This window comes from Tympanuchus pallidicinctus, unplaced genomic scaffold (genome assembly GCF_026119805.1).
Source record: "Tympanuchus pallidicinctus isolate F22 unplaced genomic scaffold, pur_lepc_1.0 scaffold2, whole genome shotgun sequence".
NCBI lineage: Eukaryota > Metazoa > Chordata > Aves > Galliformes > Phasianidae > Tympanuchus > Tympanuchus pallidicinctus.
In genome coordinates, this window is record NW_026294721.1 from 4,164,953 (window position 1) to 4,174,130 (window position 9,178).

At 37.3% G+C, this 9,178-nt stretch overlaps 1 long non-coding RNA gene across 1 annotated transcript; it reads right to left on the bottom strand.

Annotated features, from left to right (window-relative positions):
• Nucleotides 1-399: 399 nt before the first annotated feature.
• On the bottom strand, nt 400-7,956 carry LOC128080138 (uncharacterized). Its single transcript, XR_008206504.1, has 3 exons — nt 7,849-7,956; nt 5,028-5,146; nt 400-3,567 (listed from the first exon to the last, which is right to left on the bottom strand). It is a non-coding gene; the product is annotated as an uncharacterized LOC128080138 (long non-coding RNA).
• Between the last annotated feature and the right edge of the window lie 1,222 nt (nt 7,957-9,178).

Consider the following 9,178-nt stretch of genomic DNA (forward strand, 5'->3'; position numbering starts at 1 on the left):
ATGTTGACAAAGCCCAATTGATGGAAGAAAGAATTTTTGGAACTTTACTAAATGCATGACAGTTGTAATGGTTATTTTGAATACTTTATTTTTTGAATTTAAATGACCAGTTCTAGAGCTAATATCCGATATGTTTTTTTTATTCATCATGAACTGCTGTTTCCTATGTACTCATTGGAAATGTGATCTATATACAGACTGATTTGTTATCAATGATGAACTTCTGTGTCATTGGAATTCTTCCTCTGGAACTGTGAACAAACATAACGTACTTTAGAAGAGTGACTGCAAATCTAAAGCCAACACCGAGCATTAAAAAGATCAATTTTTCCATGCTCAGAGAATAATATCTTCGCATATAATAATACAATCATTGTAATTTTTTTTTTGTGGTCTAAGTAAAAATTAAGACAAATTCAGAAAAACTCACAAAATATCTATGCTGTATTTCACAAAACTCGGTATCCAAGCATGATACAGGGCTCAGTGAAATATCCTGACAGACTAACAGAACATCTTTCACTGAATGAGCTTTGGATTGAACCCAGTGGGACAATATGGCCTCAAGCCAGACATATTTTCTCCTTTCCCTTCACAACTCCTTCCCACCCCACTATGTAGAACTAGTGTTTTATTCACTTGGCACTGAGAGTATTAACCCTGCACATGAAAGAAGTAAGATGAAACCATGCTGCATAAAAATACAGCTAATTTTAGTACACTTACAGGCAATCTTTCACAGCCGTTCTTTCTTCCTTTAGATCAGGCAACAGACAGACTTGTGTACCCAAAGAGCCTTTTGCTGCTGTCCCCTTTATCTCAGTTTCTTTCAAGGAGCGTCTTGAAACATCTAACACCCCAAAAGAAGTTCTTACCCTGACCTTCTCTTAACAGAGTCAAGAAAGTGTTAAACAAACCAATATCTATAATTTCAGTGCATGCAGTCAGCAAGCGGGACTTTTAATCAGTATTTAAGTAATAAAAGACACCAACGTCACCACACAGCCACAAGTGATCTGAGTGAGCCCAGTAAACAAAACTGATAACAATCATATATTGTCTTCAGCATTCTTGAGAGATAAAGCATCACTCAGACTTTAATAAACAGGAGAAAGTAATCCTTTTTGCCAGTTTATATGACCTGAAGCCATGAAGAATAAATTACTTTTTTTAATTAAAGATTTTTATTGCCTAATGAATGAATTTAAAATGTAAACTGCTGATTGCAAAAGGAAAATGGGCTTCAGCCAAGACAGTGAAAAATTCCAGCATGTAAGAAAAATTAATGAGATCCAGTCACACGTTGCATTGACCTACTGCAATTTGAACAGGTAGTTAGCATGTTTAAAGAGAGCAGTACATTAACATAATCTGAATTATCATTATTAAAATGCTGCTCTGGGTATAATTAGTATTTCATTATCATTAATGTCATGATTTAATTTCCATCCTGGACATATTTCTTCTACCCTTGCTTCTTTTTTGTTTCCATGAAGTACGGTAAATAACAGAAAAAGTCTTTACAGTTTCTTCATAAATTTATAGAACTTAAAGTCAGAGGGAGCATTCCTAACTCCATGCTTTTTGAATGTCCTGCTATGCCATCCTGAACAAAACCCTCTCAGTTTTTTCTCTAAGATCTGTCTCTCCCAGCAGTCACAATCATCTCTGGCAAACCTAACTCCTAACTCTAGTAGCTTCAATACTTATGCCCTTGGAAGCCAGAGGGCAACAGATAAAATACTGATCTGTTGGGGTTCCAGTCCCATGAGCCTTCATATTCCTGCATCCCATTATCTACAGTGAGTAATGGTTCACCTTAGATATAAGAAACCTGGTCTCATATTTTGGTTTTGCTCACAATCTGGTTTTCACCAAGCATTTATTAAGATTTTTCTAACTGCTGGTACTTTGTAATTATATAGTTGTCATACTATCTTACCTCAGGCGTTAGACCTGCAAAACCACATAGCAAATTGTCCAAGTGGGTCAGCCTTAGGCTCATGATGTGTGGTATCACCCATAACCTGTCAGCACTTAACAACATGAGCTTCCTGTATGTGTGCTTTGAGTGATAATTAAAGCCATCACCTTCTTGAGGATCTGTATTCATTTATTTCTGTTTTCCTCCATAGAGGAAAACAGAGCCTTCAGGTTAGCTTTGGCTTTTAAACACTGAGCTGTACAATGAGCTAGAGGTGTGTGAACCAAGCTCTGAGCACCTGATTGAGCTGCAGATGTCCCTGTTTACTGCAGGAGAGTTGGATCAGATGGCCTTTAGAGGTTCTCTCCACCTCAAGCAATTCTATGACTTAATTATCTTCTCCATTTAAATTCTGTCCCTATTTCTGCTTATCTTTTGCTTCCCATTACTGGATGATGTGATTGGATTATTTTGTTTGATGTGCTGTGTGCTTCTGCTAGATTAAAACTCTCTCTTTCAGTTGGAGCCACTGATAATCTGTGACTTTATCATCTTTTTATCTTCTCTTTTATATTACATAAATTGAGTTTAATAAACTAGAAGGAAAAAAGAAGAATATAGACTTGAAACTTTTCACAAGTTTCCTTTCCAATTCTGCCTTTCTTTTTTGAACCATTTCCAGTTTATCTGGCCTCTTTTTTGAGTTATGTAACTGATGCGACTTACCAAGAGAAGTCTCATAAAAGTGATGTGCCTGACACACCTTTATTTGATTATGTTTTTCTAAGCATATCAGGCAAAACATTACTTGAACCTGTTCTTTAAGTTCCAGAGAATGCGTTCATCCCACTGAGGTCAGAGTGATGCGAAATCATTAAGAATTCATAAAGTTTTCTATAATAATATTTAGGTTAGTGTCACCAAGATCTAAAACTTTCCAAAATTTTCCAAGTTTAAACTGCGCTTTATGTTTTTCTCCTTATAATTTTGGAGCAAACCAAATTATTTTTCTCTCCTTGAGCAAGAACAACTGAAACAGGGAATTCTTTCCCACTTAAAAACTAAAAGTCATCAGAAGTTGTTTTGAAAAACCACATAGGCAAAAGATTTTGGATTAAAAACCAGTTTGGCACAGAGAATTTTTAAAACTTCCTTCTTCCAGAATAGGCCAAAATATGTTTCTGGTCCTGGAACTTAACACACTCTGGAATTAAACTTCTGGAATCTTTTTTTTTTTTTTTTCCATTATTTTCTCCCTTCTTTTGGTTAATTTATCTCAGTGAACACACATCAGTTTGAAGCTCCTTTAAAAAACAAATTAATAAATTACATAGAAAAGAACTATGAAGATACTTGAGCTGCTGACACTTAAAAGTCAGATGTCATCTTGAGCATCTCAATGCTTTAAATTCTGAGATTTAGGAATCAAGACAATGTGATCTACCTGGGTTTGCCACACAAGACCAGATGACTGTAACAGTCCCATCAGCATTCAGTATATAAAGCAAGATCCACAAACACTTGCTTTGTAGAATCTTATGTCCCTTTGGCATTTGGTGCTGAGGCTCCAGACATTCCTGTAAAGGGCAATTCACAGACTTGCTCTGGATCCTGTGCCAGAGATTCCTCCTTCTCTTCCATGACTCCAGAGGAAGCACCAGAGATGGAAAAGACAAGGGAAACATTAACTGCATCACTGTGCACAAGACCACTTCCCCCCAAAAAAACCTCTTTGTATCCATCAGCCTTTGTTTCAGGGACATCCTGAGCAACTGGGGATTCTTATAACCACTGATTATAAAAAAATCCTTTTTGTATGATTCTTCCATTAAGTCAACCAATCTCTTCTAGATCCTTGAACACTATTATTAGGCACAGAATTTCATGACAGAAGTTTCTAGATCTTAGACAATTCACATGGAGGATCAGCTTCCCTATGTTTCAGGTAATCTTGTTAACTCTCCTTTTTCCCGTGACATTCAACACACATTCCCAGCTTCTTGCCAACATGCACACACAAGTATTAGTTTACAAAGTGGCTGTAGAAACCTGTATTAACAACCCATAGCTTTCAGCCCACAGCTGTCAGTCTATTCCTTTCTGTCTGGAAGGCTTTCTGTCTAAAGGTTTTAGCCTTTAGAGCCAACAACCCAACAGACCACATTTGATGAGGCCTGCATCCATGCCAGGAACTGGAGGTGTCACTTATTCAAGGATGGCTTTGGACTCCCTTACTGATCCTGCACCTTAGGGCTGTTGTTTAATCCAGCCACACCAGCTAAGATTCTGCCCCTGCATAGAAAAGGCATTCCATAAAAGTCAAATATCATTAAAATTTACTCTATTCTGATGACCCAGTGCAACCTCAGTATTGAGAGCAACTTGCAGAATGGCTTATCACTTTCTGTACAAACATCCTAATTGTATTTTACAATGTGAGACATAGTGATCAAACTTTCAATTAATTCTGGGTGTGGTGCCTCATTTTATTTTTTTTTTTTTCAGGGAGGAGCAATAGATTTAGGTTGGACATAAAGAAAAACTGTTTTACAGTGAAGACACTGGCACAGATTGCTTTGAGAGCTGATGGATGCCCCATTCTTGCAGACATTCAAGGTCAGGATGGATGGAGCTCTGAGCACCCTGATCTGGCTGTAGATGTCCTTGTTCAATGCATGGGAATTGGACTATATGACTTTTAAAGGTCCCTTCCACCTCTAAGGGTTCTATGATTCTATTTCTATGTGACTGTATTTTTAGTTTACAGCAAAAACTTGTAGAGCTCAGGAAATGTACTTTCTTATATAAGTATTATAAATCTAAGTAATAATAAATAAATATTACATGTACCAGACAAGAAGCAAGTCTGCAAATCGTGTACTATAAACCTTATCTTGGCAAGACTATACAGGTGAAGTGCCACAAAGATTTGCAGGAAAAAAAAGTGTGCTGGTATAAACAGAATTTTAGATGTAAATTTTCATGTTACAGAGCTCTCATCATCTAATTTTGCAGTGCCCTCTCACTGTGAATAAGGCAAACAACCATGATCTACATTACAAGGAGTGGGGCTTTCCGAACAGAGGTAGTTGAGAAGCTGTACCTGGAATATCAGGTGAATTTTTGGCCTCCTTAGTTCAAGAGGGACATTGAGGGAGAGGTTCAGGAAGGTGAAGGCTCTGCAGCATCCGATCTATCTGGATATGCTGGGCAATGTGGGGTCTGGTGAAGAGAAAATGGGGAGGTGATTTATATCAGACAATACTTGAAATGTGCTTACAAAAACAAAACAAACAAATAAATAATTTTTAAAAATCAATGATTTCTTAGCAGTTATGTGATCATGCAGCCACAATGAGTTTAGTATGAAGCTGGTACTTCCACTCAGTGCTTTACTGTAATGCATGAAAGCAGATGGTATTCTGCTTTCATTCAAAGGTCTCTTTATCACACTTTGCTTTAGTGGAAATGCAAAGTGGAAAATGATACTTTTTTCTGCCTTTTCAGACCATTCCTGAGGATCATTAGACAGATCTGTCTCTTTCAGTTTTTAGGAAATGGCCTTGTAGGCTATTGACACTTCTGCAAACACATAATGTGCAGAAGTCTCCTTTAGGGAACATAACAGTTATTGCTAATAATTACCTCACAAGCAATTGAGTGAAAACTCACATAAAAAGCATATAATTTAACAGACAAAATAAATAGAATTTGCAGATGTAGTTTAATTTACTGATGGTAAATAAAATATCACACTCAATTTCTACACCAGCAAGAAAAGTTAAAAAAAATGGCAGGAATACACAGCCATTTGGCTATTTTTCTGCATATCTCTTCATCTGGGAGAGCATAACAAGTACATAATATTGCTTTTGTGGGAGTTCAGTAGCCCACACTAGCACTGAAATAGATCACAGATCATATGATACTTTTCAGGTGAAATTAGTTCACTTTCAGGTGTTCCCAGATGATACGGTTAATTATGTGCTCAGAGAGGCATGCTGTAGCCCCTTGTGACTTAAAGTCATTTATTTCTTCTCATGGGGACTGAGGCACAAGCATGTAACTCAGTATATGTATATATAGTTATATGTGTGTGTATATACATATTTAAGTCAGAAAAAGTTACTGGAAAATGCTCCCACTTCCTCTAGTGTGTATGTACTTATGGATTACAAATATTTTTGGAGCAGAGAATTTATCTCTTTCTGAACCACTTGATGCATATATTTGGGCTTATGCTGTAATAGAGTGAAATAAGTACCTCTGGAAAGCACAGAAGTTGCTGATGATTTTCAGAACTAATTGAAAAAGCTTCATTGTTTGCTCCTTGATGAAAATCAAGAAAAAGACCTTCACCCTCAATCAGTACTCAATTTAAATTGCAAAATTTCTTCTTGCTCAAAATATTACAGTTGTTTTTTTTTTTTTTTTTAATAATGTTTACACTGTTTGTACAGGAGAAGTGAATTTTCCTTGGAGATACAAGTGGATCACAGGAGAAAGTAAAAAAAACAAATCCAATACATTTTGAACATGCAGATGGAAACTATTACTATACATCCTATTTATTATAAAAGAGAGATATGCAATAAAGAAGCTGAAATAAGGCATTGCTGGATGGCTTGAATAATTTCAGTAGCATTTATTTTAATGAAAACAGTTAAATATGTCAGTGTGCCTTAAATATACATCTTGCATTTAAATATGCACAGGATGGAAAACAGGAACAATTATTTCATGAGAAATAAGACTGAATCTTATTTTAAACTGATATTCTCATTACTGCAGGCCACAAAAAAAAAAAGACTTGCAGATTTGCCTAGTTCTGTATTTCTTACCTACAAAATAAAGGGAAATTCCTTCCACCTCTTTCAGACGAATCACACACCAAAAATTTTTAATTAGAGATTTGATTATCCATTACCATGCTTTACTTTTTTTCTCTGGTTTAAATAGAGGAGTTGAAAATATTCATGAACAACAGGGTTTACAAAAACTGTCTCCAGATAATATCTCATTTCCAGACATTACCTGGGCACAGCCCCCCATCAAGTTTGCTATGGAAAAAGGTGTATGGCCTTTTCTTGGTTTGTTTGTTAGCCACTCATCAAAATCCTTCTAACTCAGCAATTGAATGATAACCCTCAGAAAACAACTCTCAGTGCAACTCTCAACCTCCGACCACCCTTTTATAACCAACATATGACCTGCTCAGTTGCACCAAGCAGATGAGAAGAACAATACAAATGGAGATGCTCAGCTCTAGGCTGTACCTACCGATGCTGGTTGCCATGGCATAAAATTTGAGTCCATTAGCAATACTGCAGAGCGATGCCACTGGAATTTTTTATGCCAAGTGTTTTAACATTGCTGAAATATTTTAATAAAGGGACAGTGTGACTTCAGAAGGCTTTTCGGCAATGAGAAGTATTCTCTGCTCCTGCTAATTCCTGCTCTCCAAGTAATTTTTAATTTCCAAGTGGGTTTCACTCCCATAGTACTAGCTGTAAAAGAAGATGGCACTGACATTACTGTTCACTTTTTTTAACTCTTCAGACCTCTTCAGCAGCACATTTACAACACTCATTTCATCCACCAGGTTACGTTATCTCAGATATAAAGCATATTTGAAACATATCAGCATGTAGCTGAGGACAGCGAGCTGCACTGTTGGTTGCATAGAAAGGAAATGGACATTGCCCAGTTCCACATTATAATATATCTTCCACTGGTCCCAGATTGGTAGTCATAGTGAAAATTAGGGCAGAATGCACTGCAGATGGAGCGTCAAACATAAATGCCTCTCTGAATGTCCTAGTTATTGGCTTGGGCTCAGCACCACATTAACTACTGAGCTGGCTCACATCTAGGCAATTTGGACAACAGGTCAAGCAAGCTCTGGACAGTTATGAAAATATTACCTGTATTTTCCCTTGATAAAATGAGTCTACTCTTCATTTAACATTCATATCATGGAGTATTCAATATACAATTATCTGAGGAGAGCCATTCTTTTCTGGGAGGTGGTCATCATCTCCCCTGATGAGACAGAAACAACAGCAGTGACGTTATAGCTGTAATACCATTGAGTGTGTCAAATTTACATGACAAGATTTTGGTAGCAGGGACTGCTTTAAGGGCAGCCTCGGTGAGAAGACCCCAGTAGCTTCCCCACGTTGTATCAGTCACTCCAGACAAAATATTCCGTTTCAAAAAGGACCCGCTACTGACCAGAGCTGAGCCCATCAGTGGTACCTCTGTGAGAGCAAATTTAAGTAAATTCAAGGAGGGGGAGCAAGAGAGTGCTATGGTGAAGCAGAGTTAGCTATCAGTATGAGACTACCACATTTTGGCATCCATGCATTTTCTTTGACTTCAGTAGGGCAAGCAGGGATCACTAAATCTGCAAATTTTGATATAACTCTATCAAAAAAAGGTTTCCAACCACTAGGGAGCAGCTTAAGGGAATTCTTAAACTTGCTGGCGTTACAAGTTTCATGCTTTCTCCTCCAGATCACCCAGGCTATTCATTTCATTAGTCATTCAGGTGAAAGAATAGAAGAGTGTGCTACATTGACATGCTCTCACATTTTGTGTTTCAGCAATCTAACCATCCTTTTCCTATATCCAGTAATAAAAGACAGAAAATGTTTTGTATTATCCATTTAACTGACAGACTTATTAATCTTCTGATGTCCCTCTTGCCAGAATGGAGATTGTCCCCTCTGAAACAGATGGACATTTTATTGTAGCTTGCATTTGACATACAGTGGCTCTTCCACCCACCCTTCCTGAATGTGACATGACTTCACTTTGCTTTACCAGAAACCCATCATTGGAGAATTCCAGGCAGGCTGGAATAGGACAGTAAGTAGCAAAGTATGACCCTGAACAAATGACTTTCAAGGGCACAAATTCTTTCCTTCTGCCTCGTTGAACATCACCCATGATTTCTCTCCTTTAAATATAAGAATCAAATGATTTGTCATTTCAGAAGAGAGCAGCAGTCCATCCAATGTATCCCCATAATCCCAACACTAACCAACTCTGAATGCATCAAGAGGGCATATAAAATCTCATAATGCATCTAATTGGACAACAATACACCATGGGGGGAAATTTCTAACTGACTTCAGATGGTGATCAGATCATTATCTGAAATATGAGAATTGACAGCCCTTGTAATTTTTCATTGCAGTCTATGTTACTGCAGCTGCTGTTCTTGGTCATGAAAACATCTATTATTGCTTT